This window comes from Hemiscyllium ocellatum, chromosome 4 (assembly GCF_020745735.1).
Source record: "Hemiscyllium ocellatum isolate sHemOce1 chromosome 4, sHemOce1.pat.X.cur, whole genome shotgun sequence".
In the NCBI taxonomy this organism is placed as follows: domain Eukaryota; kingdom Metazoa; phylum Chordata; class Chondrichthyes; order Orectolobiformes; family Hemiscylliidae; genus Hemiscyllium; species Hemiscyllium ocellatum.
Window position 1 is genome coordinate 34,622,790 of NC_083404.1, and position 27,210 is coordinate 34,649,999.

The following is a 27,210-nucleotide window of genomic DNA, read 5'->3' on the forward strand; positions in this document are numbered from 1 at the left end:
TCAGTTGATTTGATTTCTTTACTGTTTGAAATAAGGATGTGATTTTATGAAGCAGAAGGTGAATGTCTCAATGGCCTCAGACTAGATCAGAAGTGGGCAGGTCCAGAATTTCCCAGTGCAGGCTTATGTCCCAGTTTGTGTGTGTTCCTGCCTGTGGGCTTTTTTAGGAATAGGTGTTGGAAGGTACAAGTCATAACAACTGTCTACCCACAAGTGGGCCTAATCCTGGCCAGTGAATGGAAATTGCTTCCTGGTGGAAGGGGGTGTATGGGGTCGTGGCGATCAGTATTGAAGAGCTGGTGACTGCTTCTTGTAATATTCTTTAATTCCCCATCCCTGCATCCTGTAGCTATGCCTGTAAGATGTGGCCATAGACCACCACGTGGATGGACTCACAATCTCGTGTAGCAATCTAGCAGCTTTATTTTTTGCCAGTTTTATTTTTACCTGTTGTCAAAATCTTTAGATAGGCATCTCCATTTTGATGCTTTCCCCACTCTTCTAGCTACGTTGGCAACTTGCATCTCTGATGGTGACGCTGTTGACCTAACCTTTCTGGAGAGGCTCCTTTTTAGGTCTCCACAGTCAGGAGCTTGCCCACAGTCTTTACGTAGAAAATGTGTGTGTGCCATTACTGGCCAACTCGGGGTGGGGCGTGGGGAAGGCATCAGGGCCTAATGCAGAGTTGGGATGCAGACATACTGCCTGACCCCAGAATGAAATTCTAACTTCGGCTGTTGACACATAAAATACTTGTAATGCGGTACCAATAAGATGCTGCTGTTGGAGATATCATCTTTCAGATGAGATGTTGAATCAAGGTCTTGCCTTCCTGCTAGATGGACATAAAAATATCATGGGGAAAAGTTCTGACTACTATTATCTTTCAATGAGCATCAGTAAAATAGATGGCTAGGAGTCTTTATGAAACTTTGTGAAACTTTGATAAGCAAGTTGGCTACCTTGTTTCCAGCAGTGAAGACACATCAAAAGCCATTTTATTGCCTGTGATACAGTTAGGATTTCCTAACTTCCTGGAAAATGCCACATAAATTATATTTTTCGGTGACATTATCTATTTTAGCTAACTCCTTGCAGAATCAAGAAACGGCATATTTCCTAAATTCCCATGAAAAAGTGTGGGAGAAACTCAGGAGATCTGGTAGCGGCTTGGAGAGAGAAGCAGAGGTAATATTTCAAGTTCAGCGTGACTTTTCTTCAAAACTGGAGGACAGTCGTACTGGACTCAATACATTAACTCTGTTTCTCTCTGCACTGATGGTTTGATTAATGGTATAAAAGGCCACAGACAGCTTGAGAAGGATAAAAGGGACCGTACAATCTGGTGGCAGCAACAGATATTATCAGCTGACGATACTGATCGAGGCGGTTTCAGTTCTGCAGCAGCAGCAACAGGAATTAACTCAAGAGATTCAGATTTAAAAGGGCACGGGCTTGGAAGGCAACAGTATTTCAAGAAACTCTAATTGGAAAACAGGTTGGAGATGAAGAGAAAGTTCACAAAGACAGAAGGGTCGAGGATATATTATCAAGGCAGTGGCTGACAAAGGCAGATTTGAATGAACTCGAAATGAAAAGAGTGAATCATATCTGCAAGACAAAAGAACAGAGCACAAAGCAACCCCTACCGATGCCAGGTTCTAGAAACACATCCAAGAATGATAAGCCGACAATCTTTTGGCCAGACCTGCTGAGTTTCTCCAACATTCTCTGTCTTTGTTTTAGATTTCTAGTATCTGCATTTTTTAAATATATAACTATCAATTTCCTGTATGAAACCTCAAGACCCATATTCGGTATGCTTGGCATCAGACTATCATGTAAATTAAACATAAATGTGAAGCTTAAATCTATTTTTGTCCAGTTATGTCATAGAGTTTGCTTTCCAATATTGTAGAAGTGGCTAGAATTTCAGACTACTTTGTTTACTGTAAAGTGCTTGGAACATCTTGAGGTTGTGGGTAGGTGCTATACAAAACCAAGCCAAACATTTGTTTGACTTTGCTGGTTCTTTTTAAAACATTTTCTATTACTATAAAGCCATGATTTGCCTTCCACCCCCAAAGTCAACACTCCTTTGATAATAGATTAAATCTTTTGAGTATCTCTTGGTGACTGTTTTGAATCTTTTCCATTGCATCTGCATTAAGTCTGCTAATTGTAATTGGACCTGGTTCCAGAAATGGATAATGGGTGGTCTCAGCAATTCTTTCCAGATTGTCGGCCTATCTTTCTTGTATGTGTTTCTAGAACCTGGCATCCTGTAGGGGTTGCTTTGTGCTCTGTTCTTTTGTCTTGCAGATATGATTCATTCTTTTCGTTTCGAGTTTATTCAAACCTGCCTTTATCAGCCACTATCTCGACAAGATACCCTCGATCCTTCTGTCTTTGTGAACTTTCTCTTCATCTCCAACCTGTTTTCCTATTAGAGTTTCTTGAAATACTGTTGCCTTCTAAGCCCGTGCCCTTTAAATCTGAATCTCTCGAATCCAGGACCTGCTGCTGCAGAACTGAAACCGCCTCGATCAGTCATGAGCCGATAATATCTGTTATTGCCACCACAGTGTACGATCCCTTTTATCCTTCTCAAGCTATCTGTGGCTTTTTATACCATTACTCAACCACCATTCATCAGCGTCACTCCTTTATTGTCTAATAAACCTGGTTTGCAGTCTCCTGTTCAGTTGTATCCACTGAAACTCCTTCAAATGTTTCTCAGCTCACATCATACTTTTACACTTGGAAGAAGAATCCATGACGTTATTCATTTTGGACCCTACCTAAATCTTCATTTCCTAGTCATTGATACAGTCCCTTTTCTTGGTCACTGTCAAGCAGAATAATGTTTTTACCAAGTTGGAATTCTCTTTGACCCTAGATAGAACTGTTGATGTCATACCTTCATCATTAAGACTGCCTACTGCCTTCTCTACAAAATCACCTGTTTCTGCATCAGCTCAGCTTATTTACTGCTGAACTCCTCACCATTGCTCTTCTTAGCTTCAGGCTCAAAAATTTCAATGCTGGAGTCTGAACCTCCGCTCTCCATAAATTTGATATCCTTCAAAACTGCAGCAAAATCTAACCCACGCCCATTCCCGTTCACCCATCGCTCCTGTTCTTGCTAGTCTATATTGGTCCAGTTTGAGAATTCTCTCTCTTCTGTTCGAATTTCCCTGAGACCCTTTCCTCACCTTTTCTGTAAACTCCTCCAGCCCTCTGAAGTTTCCATGTTATAATGACATGCATGTTTTCTGCATTCGCCACTTCCTTGGTCTCACCGTTAGTGACCATTCCTTCATTGTCTGATCCAAAACTCTAGAATTTTCTCCCTATATCTTTGTGTCTTTGACCTCTTTATCAACTTCAGAACTCACTTTAACATCTATCGTTTTTACCAAACCTAATGTATTGTATCAGTTTGGCATGTTACAACACAGAGGTGAACCCTTCTCTTACTTCAACCCAAATGCCCAGAAAAGCTTGTCTTGACTCATAATCTGTTAAAATATGAGTGACCGAGAACTCCCAAATTCTACTATTTAAAGGAAATAACGTCAATTTATTTTTTAACTCTAAAAGTGAACATTGAAATACAACTGTTCACAACTCTAAGCCCCCCCCCTTCTCTTAACTGCTATTATCTGCCTCCAACTCTATAACAATATGCTGATCTAATAAGGCATTATCAAAGTTACTTCAACTAATTTCAAAACCACACAGCCGCTGTTATCTTGTGTGTCTGTCTTGTATGTGCTGAAGATCTCCCTGAGTCATCTTTCTTTTTACTGAGAGCATGTTTCATATGAAAAAGTACCTTTAATAGAGAGTGTTTCCTAATTTCTTGGGGAGCAAGCTGTTAGTTCTCCATGCGATTCTGTCTCAACAGCAGTTGTTTGCTCTCCAATTTTCAAAATGTCCGCAATTTTATACCCCCAACATTGGATCGTCTCATGGAGCCGATGTTGGCAAAACCATAGAGTCAAACTGAATTGGGTTGTAGTATCCTGTGGCATAATTTAAACTGGTTAAATTCAAATTGTTGTCAAAACAGCAACCAAAACTCAAGTATCCTTTTCAGCTAAATATTACGTATTTTCAATTTTCCTATACACTCTGGGACTGCCATCTAGTCATATACACAGATGCTTGTAAGCTGTCAGTTCAGAACATCATTCTTCTCTCTCAAAGGTACAGGACATGCCTTCAACACCATAACAAGTACTTCTGCTTTCCTAGTCACTCTTGTTCAAAATATTTGAGCAATTTTTAATTCCTATTTCTTCATGTTTTGATACTGTACCAGAATTTTATATTGCATCATATAATTACTGAATGTATTATAAGTAACTAGCTATGGTCTTGAAGATGCACAATCTTACTCAAAAGCATAAGCTTGTTCATGTCCTCAGTTGTTCTAAGTATGGCTTATTGATTTCAACTATGCTTTTAAAAACAGCAATGATTTGCAGTTCAGAAGCTTCCAAAGTGATTAATAGACAGTGAAGTTTTGTCTTTCTTAAAAGACAGTTTTAAATCCGGGTATTAAACGTGAATGCCAAATTATGTTTCACAAAATGCCACTAACAGCAGTAATAACTGGCCATATATTTTCTTTTAGAATAGAATAACAATTTATTGTCACATGTATTTTTACAAAAGTTCTAGAAGTCGCCATGGCACCTAAATTAGTGACAGAAGTCATAAGAAGGGAAAAAAAGTAAAAGTTCATCACAGTTTAGTTAATGACTTCTGGGTTCAGGGAATGCTGGAAAACCAGGCCCTGCCACGCTGAGATGAGACCTCCATGCTGGGACTAGACCTCCACGAAGGGTCATTTGTTCATATTCAAAGGAAAATTCCTTTTCTGAGAAATTCCAAATAAAGAATTGTTCGAAATAAAAATTGAAAATGCTAGAAAAACTCAGCAGGTTAGGCAGTGTCTCTGGAGAGAGGAAAGGCTAAGTACTTAAGAGGAAATTTTCAGGCTGATGATCCTCCATCTGAACCATTGGGATAGATGACAGAACTCTTGGTCCGCGGGTTGGTTGTTAAGGCTTCGAAGAAAACTGAGAGGTAAAGATGCTGAGAGTTTTAAGAAGGGAATTTCAGAGGTTTAGACCTAAACAGCTGAAAGTAGGGCAAAATGTGAAGCTAGTTCTTCTGGCGTAATATATTGAATGATGGGTACGCATATCTCGAACTTTGACACAAAGATGAGCTCAGCCTATGTGATTTTCTGGTGATTTAAAATTGCCGACTTGTTTGTAATGAGAGTCTAAAAGCACAGCCCATGCTCAGCAAGGTCACTGTTCTATGAGATTTTGTGAGGAGACAGGAAACCAATGTGACTTTCCATTCTCATACTGCTATCCCTCTTTGCAATGAGTGTTTTGATTTCCAAAACTCTGCTTTCTCCCTTTTTGTGATGTATTTAGTTTACTTAAGCAGAGAAACACTGGAACATGTCAATTCTATGTTATAAGACATGAGTTATTAAAGCTTAAATGGACATATTAATGTGAGCATCTATCTTTTTGGACTAGCCGAAGGCATCAAACCTCCAAATTATCCCAGCTCTGATCAAATAGTTATTTCAGAAAGATAAATCATTTGACTCTTTCAGGATTAAATTCCCATTTGTAATTAAGAATAGGTTTTCAAAAAGACTTTGCTAGTTTTGGATAATGGTTTTGTGTCAGTCAATGAAATAACCTAAGAGGATTATGTTGTGAGCCCATTAATGTAAACTAAATTTAGAGATGTATTGCAGTTGAAATTTGGTTATTGTGAGAAATCAGTGTAATGGTTCCAGTCTAGATCATGAATAGGATTTCAATTCCGGATACCTGAGCCCATAATCTAGGCTGATACTTTAGTGCAGTACTAAGGGAATGATGAGCTACTATGGTATAAATAGTTCCCATGGTGCTTTTGGAAAACAAGTGTCTGAACTAATATTTCTTACCCCACTAAAACAGCTTTTTGGTCATTAATCTAATTGTTGTTCATGCATTCCAGCTATGTGCCAGCTAGCTGGCATATTTCCTAGATCACAATACCTATACTTCACAATGTTCTGAATTGTCTATGAAGAGAGTTTGAGAATGTTCCAAGGTCATGTTTATTAATGCAAGTAAAACAACCAAACAGATGGATAAACTGAACTTCAAATACAAAAACGAATGCAAGTGGGGCATTTCACACAGTTAGGTCTGGATTTTAAACTGAATTTAACTTTCAAATTTCAGTGCAGAATAACACTTTGGTGGATAAGTACTCAAATGCATCTTTCCACTTTCACATGTTCTTTTGCTTGACAGTTTTCCATTTATTACAAGTAACTACCTGGTATCCATGTGATGTAATTTACTTTTTCAAGTCAAAGCACTGACATCGCTCATAGTAGTAAAAAAGCTATAACTCCTATTTCAGCAATTCATAATGACTGAAGTAGTAAACTAATTTTGTGCTAATCTTTACTATGTTTCCTGCCTCCAAACCATGGTCTGCCCAAGATTCCACAAACATTCACTGCTGCATCATTGATGCAGAGTAACAGTAATGTGTACCATCTACAAGTTGCCCTGTGGAAATTCAACAAGAGTCCTTAGGTGGCACTTTCCAAACCCACCACTACAACCATTAAGGGCACAGATACATTGGAACAATACCACTTGCAAAATCCTCTATAAGGCATTCTCCATTCTGACTTGGAAACAGATTACCATATTCTCAGTGTCACTGGGTCAAAGTCCAGAAACTCCTTTTGTAATTTGTGGGTGTACCTACTGCAAATTAGTTGCAGTGGTTCAAAAAGGCAGCTCAGTACAACCTTCTCAAGGGCAATTAGGGATGGACAATAAGTGTTGGCCAAGTCAGTGAAGCTCACATCCCCTATATGAACAAAAAACATTCACGACATCTCTGTACAGATATGGTTCGCATCACTTGAAAAGATCCATCTACATCCATCACAATTGTGGACATTTCAAAATACTCACTCCCACAGTGGTGTCAGCAGTATCTGGCAGTATTGTGTTGGTTCCCGGCTTTCCCAATTTCCCATGCTATTGAATACTGCAGCTGCCGGAAGTGGAGACAGGAAGCCTGAATTTGAAGCTCAGCAAAAATCTTTGCCTTAGTTCAGGACGGGAAAATTGGAGTTAGGAGATCAAGACCTTCCTGAACTCTTCAAGGGCAGGTTTGACAAGTGAAAGGCATTCAAAATCAGAGGCTAGATGTTGGCAGAAGAGTCTTTTCATTAAAGGGTTCTAATAACATTAAATGAGAAACCATTTCAACTGGCAACATTCATGAGTAACTATAGAATGTAAATTTAAATAAATTATTAATAAAATCTGATGGGAAATCAGATTTATTATATGCAGAGAATTATGATCTGGATTGTTTTGCCTGAAAGGATGGTAGAAACACATTGAATAATAACATTCAAAAGGGATAAATCATAGAATCTTACAATAGCTGAACATAAAAGGAGGTCAGTTGTCTGTTGGGTTTCTGCTGGCTCTTTAAACAAATAATTAAATTAGTCCTACTCCCTGATCTTTGTCCATGTTCCCGCAATATATTTCCTCTAAAGTTTTGGTCAATTATCTTTTGACAGCTCCCTTTGAATCTGTTTCCAACACCCTATTAGGCAGCGCATCTCCAATTCTAACTGTTCATACATAAAAACACTTCTTTACCTTAATTTATTTTGTCAGTCACCTCAAATGTGTACCCTTTGGTTCTTGACCCTTCAACCGTTGGAAACAGTTTCTCTTTACTTCTTCTATCCAAACTCTTCATAATTTAGAAGTCTGTTGGTAGACATCCTCTTATCTCTGCTATAAGGTGAACATTTGCAGTTTGTCCAGTCTGTCTATGTAACTCTCATCTTGTTTCCCTAGAACATTCCAGAAATTCTCTTCTGTACTCTTTTCAAAGACTTCACACCTTTCTAAACTGTAGTATTCAGAATTAGACAGTGCATTTCAGCTTGTTTCATACTGTTATTTTCTATAGGTTCATGATATCTTCTGGATATTTTACACTCTGCGTCTTTATTTATAAATGCCAGGATCCATATGGTTTTATGTTAGACGTGGTTCAGTTGTAGTACACTGGCCTCTAAATCACAAGTTTCAAAGTTGAAGGCTTACTCCAGGACTTGAGCACAAAACATCAGATTGGCATTCTAATTCAACTCTGAGTGTATGTTGCTTTGTTGGAAGCAGTGTTTTGGATTATGTATGAAACCACAGGCCATTTGCTTGCACAAGTTGATGTTAAAGAACCTGTGAAGGTATTTCGAAGAAGAAAATACAAGTCAGTCTCATTTTCGTGGCCAATCTTCATTCATTCTTCAACATCACAAAAAAGTAGAGAGTCTAATTTTTATCATGTTGCTCTTTGCAAGTTTTTTGCTGCACTCTTCTTCAAACTCCTGTATTTTCTACATTAGAATGAAATGCTGTCACTTGTAAGGTTCTTTAAGATGCTTAAGCATGAAAAATGCTCATGATTGTATTTTTTTAATGATGAATTATTTTGTTCATCTTCCCTACTGCATTCAAAAAGATAACTAACAAACATGACATGTTTCTTTTCTTGCATTCCCTTTAAAATTGTTCCATTTAGCTTGTATCTCCTACCTGAATATACCACTTCATGCTTCTTACATTGGATTGCAACTGCTCTCTGTTTGCCTATTCCATCAGCTTGTTAACGTTCTCTGCACTTCTTTCTCACTGGTTATACTAAATTTCTAATTTTTGTCATCTATATGTTTCAGAATTGTATCTTGTACCTTAAGTCCTGAATTCTGAGGGACTTCACCATGTACCATCCCCACTTTGTAAAACCATGCACTAAAATACTCTGTTTCTATTCTTTAAGTGTATACTGCTACCCATCATTTCCCACACGTGTCAATTTTGCTAACATGCTAATGTAATTCTGTATCAAAGGAAGAGGAAACATTTGCAATAATATGGGGAAAGAATGGTGGACAAATATTAAATGAATAACTCTTTGAAAGAGCTGACACAAGACTGAATAATGTTCTTCCACTCTATGAATTGATGAGTGACATTTTACCAAGCCCTAGGTATCAACATGTTTGGGACAGCCCCAAGTCACAGTACTGCTGTTGGGCTATTTTATCAATGGTTGGCAGGTAGTGGTGCGACCCCATTCTGACCTAGATTTGGGTGGCCTACATTTAGGGATTTAAGGCCATTTTCCAGGCTGCACATTGGGGGAAGCTAGTATTTCAATGGTTTCCTAATGGGTGGATGGGAAGTGAAGAGCATCATGTCTGGAGGTTACATGATGCAGAGAGTCCACCACCCACACTAACCCCAGATGACAGAGTAGTCCCGATGAAGCTGTTATAAGAGTTTTTCATCCAATTGCTACCAGGACTTGGTAGAAAAATAACTTTTCCAACTCTCTTGTGAAAGAACACTGAAATGGAGATACCTGTATGTTCCTTTTGTAGCCTCAATAATGACCACTGAGACTGTGGACCTGCGTGTCCTCTGATTGGACTTACGGTGTAGAAACGTCATCCACTGTTTTTGGATTAATGGGACATTGGGCCCAGTGGTGATCCATTGAGAGAACTTAGAACCTACACATTGTCCTGATTTTAGATTTGCATCTTGCTAATAAAATCACAGCTGATATTTCAGTAATAATAACTTGCTTTTAAATGGTGTCATTAACATATTAAAATTACCCAAGGTACATTGCAGCAACATAATTGAACAATGTTCAATGAAGAGCCAAATGGAAAATGTGACTCAGGTAAAAGGAGATGGTCTTGGCAATGGAAAAGACATGGATTTTAGTCTTTCCAAAAGGTGTGAATGTTTCACTATAATGTGAGTTATTTCATTCCCATAGTACCAGAAGTAAATTATTTAGAGTGTTCTCATATTTGAAACTGGGTCTACAGCTCCAGCTGAACATCCGATCCATGTAAATTTTGTATGGGCTTGTACTCTTAGCTCAATTAATCAGAATTGCTTATACTTCTGGCAAAAAAAAATTGACTCTAGAAGCAGTTTTAAGTATTGTTGACTATTGCTCAGACAGGAGATTTTTCATGGAGTTACCCCTGCCTCTCAATTGATGGCTTCAGCTACACAACCATGATATTTATTATTGTTAAATTGAGAGTAGTGCATTTCTTGTGCCTCAACTACTGTTGTTTTTCCCCTCCGGCACTGGAATTTTGGAGGTTTTATTGTTTATTGGTCACAATCTGAGAATATGGGGTAAAGTATTTACGAGTGAGATGAGGAGAAATGTTATCATCCAAAGAGTGGTAAGCCAGTAGAATTCACTACCACAGAAAGTATTTGAAACCAAATCATTATATGATTGTAAAGGTTTTGATATTGTTTGAGAAATCCTTTGTAAAGATACAAATATAAATTGCTTCTAAAATAATCATGAAAGTGTAACTTGGGAGCTTTTTGTTGCCAATTTACATTGTGAACATTTGTGTTCTTCAAAATGTCCTCCAAATAGAACCACATGCTAACTATAAATCAGCTTTACTAGCAAAACTAAAAACCTTGGTCCCTGGTTTCCAAAGTATTCAGTCAATTACACTGTTTACAAGAGGTTTTTGAGGTAACATTCCAGGCTTTTTTAGAAAATTTTAAGCAAAATATATTCAAAAGGAATGAGAATATATCTTGGAATGTTGACACATTTTGGAAAAAAAACCACCATGCTGTACAGAAACTTTCTAAGAAGTATACAGATAACAATTACTCTTTGACACCCGCACCCAACAGACCCAAATATGTTCTCTCTCCCATAGGACTTTTCATACAGCAATTATCAGATTTCATCTTTTGATTTGATCTCAATATCAGCAGTGTGATCTGATGAGCAAACAGGAAGCAGCTGTGTGAAAGAGATCTTTGGAACAATAGACTTGAGTTTCAATTGAGATTTGGGGACTTGACACCTAGATAATTTCTGGGTCCCAACTCCACCCTGTATCAGTGTCACCAACTCAGGGCAAGACATGGTAAATGCAGGAATGATGTTCCAGATGGTGGGGGAATCCAGAACCAGTGGTCACAATCTGAAGATATGGGGTAAACTTTAGGGCTGAGATGAGGAGAAATTTTATCATCCAAAGAGTGGTAAGGCAGTGGAATTCACTACCACTGAAAGTATTAGAAGCCAAATCATTGTATGATTGTAAAGGTTTTGATATTGCACTTGGGGCTAAAGAATTTGGGAAAAAGGCAGGAAGAGACTATGGAATTCTGAGGAAGGTTTATTTATTCCCTACAGTGTGGAAACAGGCCCTTCGGCCCAACTAGTCCAGACCGACCCTCCAAAGAGTAACCCACGCAGACCCATTTCCCTCTGACTAATTGACCTAACACTATGGGGCAATTTAGCATCGCCAATTCACCTGACCTGCACATCTTTGAACTGTGGGAGGAAACCGGAGCACCCGGAGGAAACCCATGCAGACATGGGGAGGATGTGCAAACTCCACAGAGACAGACAGATTCAATCTAACTGTGATTCTCTTCACAGTTGCTGCCAGATCTGCTGAGCTTTGCCAGCAACTTCTGTTCTTATTATTGAATCGTTGAGTTGAATGATGTGCCATGATCGTAATAAATGACAAACAGGCTTGAAGGACCGAATGGTTTACTCCTGCACCTACTTTCTGTGTTTCTATCACAGAGTGATTTCAGTCCAGACGGGCGCTGTTTGCTCTATCATGCCTAAACAGACTCTCTGAATCAGCTTTATAACTTAGTGCCATCCTCTGCTTTCTCCCCATGACTCTACTTTGGAATGGAAAGCCATTAGTTAGGTCATAGGTGAACATGGCACCTGATTAATGGCATTAGGTGCTGCATAGACATGGGAACTGGCTCTATATTTAAATAATCAAAAGGCAGATGTCAACCTTGACAGGGAAGCAGTAACGAACAGGCAAGAGATCCAAGACCCAGTAGATTGATAGTACATACAAGTCAACCAGTTGGTCAGCAGATCTCTTACCTACTTTGTTTGAAGCACTCTCTTTTTTTTTGTTATTTTTAATCACCAACCGCCTTACTGACAGCTGAGCACATGTATGCACCAGCCTATTTGTTTTCCCATACTTGAATTTGAATAGCTCCCTTCCCTTATAAATGTCAGCATGTTCCAGAGGCATTGGAAGATTGACATGCCAACTGAAAGCTCTCTTTTCAAAATGAGCCTACACCGGAACCCCCCCTCTGCAGGTGTTTGCAAGTTAAGCTGAGCATTTACTGTTGTGCTTCAGAATATACTTTTAAAGCTTGAGAAATGGCAATAAATTCTGAGATGTGTTACCATTTCCAGATTTTTTTTCTGGTGTTTGATGGAGATATGGTAGAAATCTGCTGTCTTGTATTTGGATGGAGGTAGCCAGAGTCAAAACGGTACAAGTACATTACAGGATAATTTTGACCATTCAGTGAGTATGAATATGCTTTGAGGTCTGAATATAGGTGAGGTCAACCCTGAAGCTAATTTTGAGGTTGACTCCTGCACCAGCTCACTATTCAAAGCAGAACTCTGATCAACATTGAATGTTTCAATCCATCTAAACTTGAAGGGGTAGAATTTGGCTGCTGATGCTGGCACCCAGGACTGTGGAAGAGAATGGACTCCGTGTGGGCCCTGAGGGATCTTTCCTGGTTTGAAAGAATTCCAAATAAAGTTACATTTTTAGACTTCGCTTGGCCTTTTTTGACCATTCCACAACTCATGCGATGGTTCATCTGGCAGGGTTACAGCTACATTGGCTTCTCACACATAGAATTTAGAGCAGTGTGAGAGGGCTGCCAATATCATTTAGTTTAATGAGGTGTATTAAATGGATGGGGATGGGAAAGCATTGGGATCAAGCTGTGTGAAAATCTTTTTCACATATTGGACTGCCATAGCAACTTGTGTACACAATGGTAAAGCAACTAGATGTAAAACAGTGACATAACCTCCAAAATCCACCATTGATGTAATGGTGTGCAATGCTGATTTCCAATCTCATTCAATGAATAGCTCTAGTTGGTGAAATGCAGTCTACATTCCAGCCCATGTGTTATTTATGCAATGCCCTGTGCGTGTGAAATTGATGTAGAAATGCTGCCAAAAACAACCTTTGGAAGTGATTTGAGTAACCCTGTTGCTTTATTTGCCTACACTTTAAGTAACATCGCCTCAAGGCTTGAAGTTACTGAACCTGCCATTTGTGGACACACCTGTAGACCACCTGCATGTGGCCTGACCTTCAGCTGCAACTAAATCAAAGGTTTTCAGTATTTGTTCAACAAGTCATCTGATTCACAAGCTTAAATGAAGTGGAACAATTTCTGTATAAACTGCAGCTATGTTGAAAAACTGAACATACTTGTACGCCACCAATATATGCCCACGTAATGGGATTTCCCTGATGACTGAGAGTTTTCACGCTGTATTTGGCCTCCAGATTTTTGTTGTTCAGAACTCTGGTTCTCATTAGGTCATGTTTGTACAATCTAGCCCCTGCCCTAAAGTGCGATCAGGCAGTCAAAGGTAGCACAAGAAAGAATAGATATGCAGAATTATAATAGACAAGTGTAGGTGGGGGGAAAAATCAAAATAGTTGAAAGGCAAAGAGTCAAATGAAAAATTACAGAAAACTCTAAATTCTTCCGACTAGATGTCTTTGAGCATGCAATTAATGAGAGGACAAGAGCATTTCAATTGAAAGAACTTTGATTTCCAGAGGACACTTAATAAAGGTCTCTTGAAGTTTTCCCAAAATTAAAGCTCTTAGAAATTAAAATGGAAATGAAAACTTTGTCAACTGGATCCAAAAGAAATTTACCAATAGAGAGAAAGAGGATGATAATAAAAGGAAAATCTTCAGTCTGTGAGGCACTGATTAGTAGAATTCAGCATAGACCTGGCCTGTGTACCCAACTATTAACAATAACCAGGAACGATATCCACAGTAGTACCATAATAACATCCGATTTGTGTCCAAATCATTGGATTAAGGGAAACATTAAAAGGATCATTTTGCTCACATCATGCTTTTGGGAAAACTCTGTACATTCAAATAGAAATGTACCTATTGCCTGCTGAGGAAATACAGCTGAGTTATAAAATGAATGAATGAAACAACAAACATGAAGGGTGACTTAGGACCGCAGATTCCCCCCAGACGTGATCGACGATGCCCTCCACCGCATCTCCTCCACTTCCCGCTCCTCCGCCCTTGAGCCCCGCTCCTCCAACCGCCACCAAGACAGAACCCCACTGGTTCTCACCTACCACCCCACCAACCTGCGCATACAACGTATTATCCGCCGCCATTTCCGCCACCTCCAAACGGACCCCACCACCAAGGATATATTTCCCTCCCCTCCCCTATCAGCGTTCCGCAAGGACCACTCCCTTCGTGACTCCCTTGTCAGATCCACACCCCCCACCAACCCAACCTCCACCCCCGGCACCTTCCCCTGCAACCGCAGGAAATGTAAAACTTGCGCCCACACCTCCACACTCACTTCCCTCCAAGGCCCCAAGGGATCCTTCCATATCCGCCACAAGTTCACCTGTACCTCCACACACATCATCTATTGCATCCGCTGCACCCGATGTGGCCTCCTCTATATTGGTGAGACAGGCCGCTTACTTGCGGAACGCTTCAGAGAACACCTCTGGGCCGCCCGAACCAACCAACCCAATCACCCCGTGGCTCAACACTTTAACTCCCCCTCCCACTCCACCGAGGACATGCAGGTCCTTGGACTCCTCCACCGGCAGAACACAACTACACGACGGCTGGAGGAGGAGCGCCTCATCTTCCGCCTGGGAACCCTCCAACCACAAGGTATGAATTCAGATTTCTCCAGCTTCCTCATTTCCCCTCCCCCCACCTTGTCTCAGTCGGTTCCCTCAACTCAGCACCGCCCTCCTAACCTGCAATCCTCTTCCTGACCTCTCCGCCCCCACCCCACTCCGGCCTATCACCCTCACCTTGACCTCCTTCCACCTATCCCACCTCCATCGCCCCTCCCCCTAGTCCCTCCTCCCTACCTTTTATCTCAGCCGGCTTGGCTCTCTCTCTCTTATTCCTGATGAAGGGCTTATGCTCGAAACGTCGAATTCTCTATTCCTGAGATGCTGCCTAACCTGCTGTGCTTTGACCAGCAACACATTTGCAGCTGTGATCTCCAGCATCTGCAGACCTCATTTTTTACTCAATGATTTGCAACTGGTTACTTTACTATAGAATATCTTCCTTGATTTACTCCTTCAGCCACAGCACCAAGTAACTTTTGACCCTCAATGATTTTAATTTTCATCTCAAATTGCAGTACCCTCTCCTGTTGGTTCATTCCCTCCTGCCCTGCCATATCCTCTCCTTTCATATAAAAGCACCTTTCATATGAGCTGCTGTAATGCATCTTTACATGGGATGCATTGCATCTGTGCTGCAGTGATGAATGAAGTGAATGTTAAAATTTTAATTCCAAAGATGCAGTTTTCAACATTTTTGGCAGACCATTGGTATAACCCTATGTTGTCAGAACTGACTGGACTGTAGAAAAAGTTTTTTAATCTGGTTCTCCCCTCTCAAAAATGATCATTAGCAGATGATTACCTTGAAATGTAAAGGAGACTTTTAGCTTCTCTTCCTTAGTAACAATCATTTCTTAAACTTCTCTGCTTTCTTCATGTTCCCCTCTAACAATATGTACAATAAACTAAACTACCTCTGCACCATCTTTCACTTCTGCAATCTACAAGACCCAAATTCCCTAATTGTTAATTATCGCATGCTGTATTATCCCCGAACTGGCATTGCCTCCAGTTTCTCATCTATCTTTGCTCATACCGTTTCGGAGTACATTTTCCTCATAAGACTCAGCTCCTGTTCCCTTGACCATATTTACACTAAACTGACCAAGCAACTTCCTTCCTGTCTCCAATGTTAATTAATGTTAAGTGAAAGAAATCCAAAATCCCTGTTCCCTTCTCTCATTATTATAATCAGTGAGCTTTGACTGAAAGATGATTTTTTTTTAAACTGCTCAATAATGTGTACATTTTGAACAAACAGCAGCAAGATTTTATTAAAGGATTGTGTACAATTTGAGCAAACAGGAGCAAGCTTGTATGAGAGGATTGCTTTGCATGCACAACCCACAACTAAATGCAACACTTGCACTGTCTTTCACACATAAAAAGTACAATTAAAGAGAGTAGTGCTAGTTATGCTAGTACCTTGAGGTCACTTGGCAGTAATGGTTAACATAATCGGAATAGCTTTGGAAATCTTATACTTCACTCTCTGATTCTTAAAGGATAGATTTTATTGCCTTTTCAGGTGCTACTGTGTCTTCTGCATACAGCAATTAAAGCTAAAAAAAAGAGAGACCACAGTGGTTGTCCCGTCATATGACTTTTCATGGTTCCCTTTTATAAAATGTTTTTTTCTGAGCTTTAATATCCTGTATTATTTTTTAAACTTATTTAGCTTGAGGGTGATTGAGACAAGCACCATATCTTGGGATATGGGTCACTAACACCTTGTAGTCAGGGCTTCGTCCTTTCATCCTGAGTGGTGCATATTGATTCACAAACCAGGTCAGATGATCCCCTTAGCTGCAACCCTTGCAGCACATTTTTAAAAGAACAGTCAGTTCCAAAAAGATTCCATATTAAATAAAGTTTGGTTTTAAAAGCTGTGATTCTGATATGTCCTTAATCCAAAGATAGGGAATTCTTGGAATGCTTACAGGATGGCTTTTTGGAACAGCTTGTCATGGAGCCCACAAGGGAGCAGGCTATTCTGGACCTAGTGCTATGTAATGAACCGGAATTTACAAAAGATCTAAAAGTAAGGGAACACTTAGGAAGCAGCAATCATAATATGGTAGAGTTCAGTCTGCAGTTTGAAAGAGAGATGGCAAAATTGGATGTAATGGTATTACAGTTAAATAAAGGTAATTATGACGGCATGAGAGAGGAACTGACAAAAATAGACTGGAAGCAGAGCCTAGCGGGGAAGACAATAGAGCAAAGATGGCAGGAGTTTGTGGGTATAATTGAGGACACTGTACAGAGGTTCATCCCCAAAAAAAGAAAGATTATCCGGGGAGGGATTAGATAGCCATGGCTGACAAAGAAAGTCAGGAAATGTATTAAAGAAAAAGAGAGATCCTATAAAGTGGCCAAGAGCAGTGGGAAATCAGAAGATTGGGAAGGCTACAAAAACAAACAGAGGATAACAAAGAGAGAAATAAGGAAGGAGAGGATCAAATATGAAGGTAGGCTAGCCAGTAATATTAGAAATGATAGTAAAAGTTTCTTTCAATACATAAGAACCAAATGACAGGCAAAAGTAGACATTGGACCACTTCAAACTGATGCTGGAAGCCTAGAGATGGGAGATAAGGAAATAGCGGAGAACTTAACAAGTACTTTGCTTCAGTCTTCACGGTGGAAGACATGAGTAATATCCCAACAATTAAAGGGAGTCGGGGCTGAGTTGAGTATGGTTGCCATTACAAAAGAGAAAGTGTTAGAAAAGCTAAAAGGTCTTAAAATTGATAAATCCCCTGGCCCCGATGGGATACATCCTAGAGTTCTGAGAGAGGTGGCTGAGGAAATAGCGGAGACATTAGTTGAGATCTTTCAAAAATCACTGGAGTCAGGGAAAGTCCCGGATGATTGGAAGATTGCTGTTTTAAAACCCTTGATCAAGAAAGGATCAAGACAAAAGATGGAAAATTATAGGCCAATTAGCCTAACCTCAGTTGTTGGTAAAATTCTAGAGGAGAAAGTGAGGTCTGCAGATGCTGGAGATCAGAGCTGAAAATGTGTTGCTGGAAAAGCACAGCAGGTCAGGCAGCATCCAAGGAACAGGAGATTCGATGTTTCGGGCATAAGCCCTTCAGGTAAAATTCTAGAATCCATCATTAAGGATGAGGTTTCTAAATTCTTGGAAGAGCAGAGTCTGATTAGAACAAGTCAACATGGATTTAGTAAGGGGAGGTCGTGTCTGACAAATCTGTTGGAATTCTTTGAAGTGGTGACAAGTAGGTTAGACTAGGGAAACCCAGTGGATGTGGTCTATCTAGACTTCCAAAAGGCCTTTGATAAGGTGCCATACGGGAGGCTGCTGAGCAAGGTGAGGGCTCATGGTGTTCGAGGTGAACTACTGGTATGGATTGAGGATTGGCTGTCTGACAGAAGGCAGAGAGTTGGGATAAAAGGTTCTTTTACGGAATGGCCGCCGCTGACAAGCGGTGTCCCGCAGGGTTCAGTGTTGGGGCCACAGCTGTTCACATTATATATTAATGATCTGGATGAAGGGACTGGGGGCATTCTAGCAAAGTTTGCCGATGATACAAAGTTAGGTGGACAGGCAGGTAGTACTGAGGAAGTGGGGAGGCTGCAGAAGGAGAGTGGTCCAGGAAATGGCTGATGGAATTCAGCATGAGCAAATACGAGGTCTTGCACTTTGTGAAAAAAGAATAAAAGCGTAGACTACTTTCTTAACGGTGAGAAAATTCGTAAAGCCAAAGTACAAAGGGATCTGGGAGTGCTAGTCGAAGATTCTCTAAAAGTAAACATGCAGCTTGAGTCCGTGATTAAGAAAGCGAATGCAATGTTGTCATTTATCTCAAGAGGGTTGGAATATAAAAGCACAGTTGTGCTACTGAGACTTTATAAAGCTCTGGTTAGGCCCCATTTGGAGTACTGTGTCCAGTTTTGGTCCCCACACCTTAGGAAGGACATACTGGCACTGCGTGTCCAGTGGAGATTCACATGGATGATCCCTGGAATGGTAGGTCTAACGTACGAAGAACGGCTGAGGATCCTGGGATTGTATTCATTGGAGTTGAGAAGATTAAGGGAAAACTTAATAGAAACTTACAAGGTAATACATGGCTTGGAAAGGGTGGACGCTAGGAAATTGTTTCCATTAGGCGAGGAGACTAGGACCCGTGGACACAGCCTTAGAATTAGAGGGGGTAAATTCAGAACAGAAATGCGGAGACATTTCTTCAGCCAGAGAGTGGTGGGCCTGTGGAATTCATTGCCGCAGAGTGCAGTGGAGGCTGGGACGCTAAATGTCTTCAAGGCAGAGATTGATAAATTCTTGATGTCACAAGGAATTAAGGGCTACGGGGAGAATGCTGGTAAGTGGAGTTGAAATGCCCATCAGCCATGATTGAATGGCGGAAATGACTCGATGGGCCGAATGGCCTTACTTTCACTCCTATGTCTTATGGTCTTAATAACAGGGCTTTATCTTACTCTTCTTAAAATCTGCTACCATCGCCTTTCTCCTTCTTAAAAACAAAAATACCTTTGACTCCTCTGTCATTTGATGAGCATGTTGTCATATCTCCAATCTCTTCCCATTTTCCCATAGCTTTCTGTTTGAATTTCTTTAAGTTTTTGCTCTTACCTCATCTTTATCTATACACTTGAATCCAGAGAAACAGCAATGGCTTTTCTTCTCACTTTCACACTGTTAGCTCTAACATCCTCAAAGGATACAACTTCTAGTCCCTCATATTTTTGTTCACAGTCTGCATCTTTGTGACATAATTAGACAATTTATGTCCAATTCCACAAGTAAACTGATGACATTAATCTCTGTCTCACTGCACAGTATGACACTCGCTATTGGATGAATAATTAAATGTCCAATTATGTTGAAGATCTAAGTTATTGACTCTGACTTGACCACTGTCTGTTACTGCATCAGATTGTCTACTGAAGTATCAGCAAGCTATTTTACTTATAACTGAAATATCATCTTGCCTCGGTGCCTTTTCTGCTGAACCCTTCGTCAAACCTTTGTTACATTCCAATCAGCTGTTCCATGGCTCCATTGGCTGGTCTCCCAACTTCTGTTCTTATTAAGCTTGAAGGGCCATTGCCATACATGAACTTTATACATTAACTCTCACTAGGCTCCATTGGCCCACCACCCTTGCTGAGATTGATCAGTATTGGCTGCTGATCCATCAGTGCCTCAAATCGAAACCACTTGTTTTACTATTCAAATGCTTCTGTGTTCCTCACTCCTAACATATTGTGCGCCCCCTTTTCCCTCCCTCCATCATCGGCAGTTGTACTTATAGCTGTATTGGCTCCGGTCTCTAATTACTTTCTCCCCAATTAAACTACCCAGCCTGACTTCCTATCTTCTCCGAAAAGATACAACTTAACATAATTAATTTTCCAGCTTGATGAAAATGCAATTTTGCTGTATTTAATACACATGAAGTAGATTGCATGTTTTCCCATTCACCGAGTGAAGCTAATTCACGTGGCACTGAGTCAACAGGTTTAATATTCGTAATGGATACATTTTTAGAGCATCCTATTGTGAACTGAAGCAGCTTAATTTAATTCATTGACATTTACATTTCAAGTTTGTTTGTTCTGTCACTTTGTGAATAGTGTGTCACGGTTTGATGATTAGCACTTATAGTTATTAAATTCTCCATGCCTGCTCCTCACTGGTACACTCAATGGTTGATAGGTTACAAAGACAAAACACATACAGGTCAGGCATTGGGGAACTGCTTCCCTTGACTTAGAATATTGCGGGTCAGAGCTATGGTGAGGTTTAATTGCATTATTTCAATAGACATTTAATCAGGATCATTTGATAAAAACAGATCACTTCTATGCTGTTTTTTGTCATGTTGATACAAAAATGCTGTAAGCACTCAGAACTCTCAAGGTATTACAAAATGAGTTTTGATAAAGGTCACTGCACTTGAAATGTTAATTTTTTTCTCTACATATGTTGCAAGACTTGTTGAGTTTCTCCAGCACTTTTTGTTTTTGTTGTACAGGTTGTTCTGCTGTAACACGCATTTCGTTTGCATGAATTCACGATAACAAGATTAACGAATTGGGGGCTGTTTTTAAAGTGTGTACCAGTTATTATGTAATTCTGGCCCCATTAGTTTAAATGGTGCTGCTATTATGCAATTTTCTTATAACGTGGGAAACCACAAGAATGGAACTACTGCGTTTTAGCAGAACTGACTATATGATATGAAGTGCTTTGGTGTTTGTGTCAAATAGTTACTGTAGAAATGATGCTACTATAATTTTAACTTTAGATACCTAGGACAAGATTTGTATTTCTGTTCCAGGATAAAATAGGATTGGGAATTTCAAATAAAAATGGGGTTGTGACTGACCAAGGCTGAAGTCCCAGCCCCAGGTTATTCTCTGGGTATATCCAGCAGAGTAGGAAAGAGGATATGTTGGACACCATACATAATGATGAAGACATTGAGATATACAGCACAGAAACTGACCCTTTGGACCAACTTGTCCATGCCAACCACCTATTCTGTATAAATCTAGTCCCAATTGCCAGCATTGGGCCCATATCCCTCTAAACCCTTCCTTCCTATTCATGTACCCATCCAGATGCCTTTTGATTGTTGCGATCAACCAGCCTCCTTCACTTCCTCTGGCAGCTCAGTTCATACATGCACTACCCTCTGCATTAAAAAGTTGCCCCTTAAGTCTCTTTTATATCTTTCCCCTCTCCCCCTAAACCTATGCCCTCTAGTTTTGGACTCCCCCACCCCAGGGAAAAGACCCTATCAATGTCCCTCATGATCTTATAAACCTCTATAAGGTCACCCTTCAGCCTCTGATATAGCAGGGAAAATATCCGCAGCCTATTCAGTGCCTCCCTATACCTCAAATCCTCCAAACCTGGCAACATTCTTGTAAATGTGTTCTGAGCCCTTTCAAGTTTCACAACATTCCTCCGTTAGGAAGGAGACCAGGATTGCACGTGTTACTCAAAAACCAATGGCATAAAAATTGTCCTGTACAGCTAGGACATGAACTCCCAACTCCTATATGCAATGCACTGACCAATAAAGGCAAGCATGCCAAACACCACCATCACCCTGCTATCTACCTGCAACTCCACTTTCAAGGAGCTATGAATTTGCATACCAAGGTCTCTTTGTTCAGCAACAAGACCTTACCATTAAGTGTACAAGTCCTGCTTTGATTTGTTTTTCCAAAATGCCGTACCCCACATTTATCTAAATTAAACTTCATCTGCCACGCCTCAGCCCATTGGCCCATCTGATTAAGATCCTGTTGTACTCTGAAGTAACCTTCTTCGCTGTCCATTATACCTCCAATCATGGTGTCATCTGCAAACTAACTAACCATACCTCCTATGTTCACATCCAAATAATTTATACAAATGACAAAAAACAGTGGAACCAGCACTGATCTTTGTGGCACACCACTGGTCACAGGTCTCCAGTCTGAAAAACAATCCTCCACCACCACCCTCTGTCTTCTACTTTTGAGCCAGTTCTGTATCCAAATGGCTAGTTCTCCCTGGATTCCTAGGGATCTAACCTTAGTGACCAGTCTCCCATGAGGAACCTTGTAGAATGCTTTACTGAAGTCCATATAGACCACATCCACTGCTCTGCCTCATCAATCCTCTTCATTACTTCTTTAAAAAACTCAACCAATGTTAGTGAGACACAATTTCTCACACACAAAGCCACGTTTAGTATCCAGAATCAGTCATTGCCTTTCCAAATGTGTGTAAATCCAGATTCCCTCCAACAACTTGCCCACCACTGATGTCAAGCCCACTGGTCTATAGTTCCCTGGCTTATCCTTACCACCTTTCCTAAACAGTGGCACCACATTAGCCAACCTCCGGTCTTCTAGCATCTCACCTGTGACTATCGATGATAGAAATATCTCTGCAATCCCTTTCCTAGCTTTTCACAGAGTTCTAGGGTACACCTGCTCAGGTCCGGGAGATTTATCCACCTTTTTACGTTTTAAGTTGTTCAGCACCACCTCTGTAACATGGACATTTTTCAAGATGTCACTATTCATTTCCCCACATTCTCTATCTTCCATATCCTTCTCCACAGGAAACACTGGTGCAAAATACTCATTTAGGATATTCGCCATCTCCTACAGTTCCACAAGTAGGTAGCCTTGCTGATCTTTGAGGGGCCGTATTCTTTCCTTAGTTAGTCTTTTGTCCTTAATATATTTATAGAATCCCTCTGCATTCTCTTAATCCTGTTTACCAAAGCTATTTCATGTCTCCTTTTTGACCTCTTCTTAAGTATAATCCTACTGCCTGTGTACTCCTCTTCTAGGGATTCACTCGATCTATCCTGTCTATCCCTGACATATGCTTCCCTCTTTTCTTTTGACCAAAACCTCAATTTTTCTAGTCATCTGCTTTTTGCAGCAGAGAACGGTGGGTGCTGGGCGGAAGTGAAGTTGGAGCGCAAAGCCAGTCGGGAAGGTAAGTGATCTAGGCCCCAGGCCCTACAAAGTAGGGCCTTCCTCCCACCCTCCTCCTCTAACCTAAATTAAAAGTCCACAGACTTGCCCCAAAAAGAGGGTCTAAGGAAGTTCCTGTGGATTGAAGAGTGTCGACACAAATGATGTCGGGAAGAGGAGGAGGAACACACTACAGCGGGACTTCAGAGAACTGGGAAGAAGGCTGAAAAGCAGGACGTCCAAGGTGGCTATCTCCGGTTTGCTTCCAGTTCCTCGGACTGGTGAGGCCAGAAATAGGGAGATAATGGACTTGAACGTGTGGCTGGGGAACTGGTGCAGGAAGCAAGGATTTAAATTCTTGGATCACTGGGGTATGTTTTGTGGTAAGCATAAATTATACAAGAGAGACGGTTTGCACCTTAATAGGTTGGGGACCAGCATTCTGGCAGGCAGGTTTGCTACTGCAACACCGCTACGTTTAAACTAAGTAGCGGGGCGGAGGGACAAAGTGGATGTTTAAGGAGGAAATTGAAGGGAAAGTTAGAACAAGGGAAGTCAAGAAAGGCAACTGCATCAATGAAGCAGAAAACTCAAAGGGATCATGCTGTAAGGTTGAGTGAAATAGGAGTTGATGGGAAGTGTGAGGGCAGTAACAAATTAAAAATACCAAACATGAAATCATAAAGCATTAGAAATAAGATGGATGAGCTTGAGGCTCTTTTGGAAATTGGCAGATACGATATTGTGGGGATAACTGAGACGTGGCTTCAAGTGGACAGGGCCTGGGAAATGAATATTCAAGGCTACACGTGCTATCATAAGGACAGGCTGATGAGCAGAGGGGGTGGGGCAGCCATGTTGGTAAGGGATGATATTCAGTCCCTTGCGTGGGAGGACCTAGAATCAGGCATGTAGAGTCTGTATGGATAGAGCTGAGAAATTCCAAAGGTAAAAAGGCCCTTTTGAGAGTTATCTACAGGCCCCCCAAACATAGTCTGGATATCGGATATAAGTTGAATCAGGAGCTGAAATTGGCCTGTTGCAAAGATGTTACTACAGTTGTTATGGGAGATTTAAACATGCAGATAGACTGGGAGAATCAGGATGGTATTGGACCTCAAGAAAGAGAATTTGTGGAGTGCCTCCGAGATGGATTCTTGGAACAGCTGGTGCTGGAGCCAACCAGGGAGAAGGCAATTCTGGATCTGGTATTGTGCAATGAACCAGAATTGATCAGGGACCTCGAAGTGAAGGAGCCATTGGGAGGTAGTGACCATAATACAATAAGCTTCAATCTGCAATTTGAAAGGGAGAGGGTACAATCGGAAGTGACAATATTTCTGTTGAATAAAGGGAACTGTGGGGCTATGAGGGAGGGGCTGGCCAAAGTTCAATGGTGCAATACCTTTAGCAGGGATGACAGTGGAGAAACAATGGTGGTTTTTCTGTGTATAATGCAGAAGATGCAGGATCAGTTCATTCCAAAAAGGAAGAAAGATCCTAGGACGAGGCATGGGTGGCTGTGGCTGACGAGGGAAGTTAAGGAACATATAAAGTTAAAAGAGAAAAAGTATAACATAGCAAAGATAAGTGGGAAAACAGAGGACTGGGAAACTTTTAAAGAACAACAGTGGATTACTAAGAAGGAAATACGCAGAGAAAAAATGAGGTACAAAGGTAAACTGGCCAAAAATATAAAGGAGGATAATAAAAGCTTTTTTAGGTATGTGAAAGGCAAAAAAATGGTTAAGACTAAAATTGGGCTCTTGAAGACAGAAACAGGGGAATATATTACGGGGAACAAAGAAATGGCAGAAGAATTGAATTGGTACTTCAGATCTGTGTTCACTGGGGAAGACATAAGCAATCTCCCTGAGGTAACAGTGGCTGAAGGACCTGAACCTAAGGGAATTTATATTTGCCAGGAATTGGTGTTGGAGAGACTGTTAGGTCTGAAGGTTGATAAGTCCCAGGGTACTGAAGGAGGTGGCTCTAGAAATCATGGATGCATTGGTGATTATTTTCCAGAGTTCAATAGATTTGGAATCAGTTCCTGCTGATTGGAGGGTGGCTAATGTTGTACCACTTTTTAAGAAAGGTGGGAGAGAGAAAGCAGGAAATTATAGATCAGTTAGTCTGACCTCAGTGGTGAGAAAGATGCTGGAGTCTATTATAAAGGATGAAATTACGACACATCTGGATAGTAGTAACAGGATAGGTCAGAGTCAGCATGGATTTATGTAGGGGAGATCATGCTTGACTAATCTTCTGGAATGTTTTGAGGATGTAACACTGAAGATAGACGAGGCAGATCCAGTAGATGTGGTGTACCTGGACTTTTAAAAAGCTTTTGATAAAGTCCCACATAGGAGGTTAGGGAGCAAAGTTAGGGCGCATGGTATTGGGGGCAAAGTACTAACTTGGATTGAAAGTTGGTTGGCTGGTAGGAAACAAAGAGTAGTGATAAACCGCTCCATTTCAGAATGGCAGGCAGTGACCAATGGGGTGCCACAGGGATCAGTGCTGGGACTGCAGCTTTTTACAATATATATTAATGATATAGAAGATGGTATTAGCAATAACATTAGCAAATTTGCTGATGATACTAAGTTGGGTGGCAGGGTGAAATGAGAGGAGGATGTTAGGAGATTACAGGGTGACCTGGACAGGTTAGGTGAGTGGTCAGATGCATGGCAGATGCAGTTTAATGTGGATAAATGTATGGTTATCCACTTTGGTGGCAAGAACAGGAAGGCAGATTACTACCTAAATGGAATCAATTTACGTAAAGGGACAGTACAAAGAGATCTGGGTGTTCTTTTACACCAGTCAATGAAGGTAAGCATGCAGGTACAGCAGTTAGTGAATAAGGCTAATAGCATGCTGGCTATTGAGTATAGAAGCAAAGAGGTTCTTCAGCCCTGGTGAGACCACACCTGGAGTATTGTGTGCATTTCTGGTCTCCAAATTTGAGGAAAGACATTCTGGCTATTGAGGGCGTGCAGTGTAGGTTCACGAGGTCAATTCCCGGAATGGCGGGACTATCTTATGCTGAAAGACTGGAGCGACTGGGCTTGTATACCCTTGAGTTTAGAAGACTGAGAAGGTATCTGATTGAGACATATAAGATTATTATTAAAGGATTGGACACTCTGGAGGCAGGAAACATGTTTCTGCTGATGGGTGAGTGCCGAACCAGAGGACACAGCTTAAAAATACCGGGTAAACCATTTAGGACAGAGATGAGGAGAAACTTCTTCACCCAGAGAGTGGTGGCTGTGTGGAATGCTCTGCCCCAGAGGGTAGTGGAGGCCCAGTCTCTGGATTCGTTTCAGAAAGAGTTGGATAGATCTCTCAAGGATAGTGGAATCAAGGGTTATGGAGATAAGGCAGGAACAGGATACTGATTAAGGATGATGAGCCATGATCATATTGAATGGTGGTGCAGGCTCGAATGGCAAAATGGCCTACTCCTGCACCAATTATCTATTTATCCAGCATTCCGTACACTTTTCAGCCTTGCCCTTCACTCTAATAGGAATATACTGTTTCTGGACTCTTGTTATCTCATTTTTGAAGGCTTCCTATTCTTCCAGTTGTCCCTTTACCTACGAACATTCGTCCCTAATCAACTTTGAAAGTTCTGGCCCTTTTCCAATTTAGAACTTTAACTTTTTGGATTTAGTCTATCGTTTTCCATCACTATTTTAAAACTAATAGAATTATGGTCACGGCCCCCAAAGTGCTCCCCCCGACACCTCATTCACTTGCCCAACCTTATTTCCCAAGAGTAGGTCAAGTTTTGCACCTTCTCTAGTAGGTACATCCACATACCGA

General features: G+C 40.8%; 1 protein-coding gene across 1 annotated transcript in view; it reads left to right on the forward strand.

Annotated features, from left to right (window-relative positions):
• itga9 (integrin, alpha 9) overlaps window positions 1–27,210 on the forward strand; it is a 388,873-nt gene that overhangs the window by 142,709 nt on the left and 218,954 nt on the right. The gene's annotated exons all lie outside the window — the stretch shown is intronic.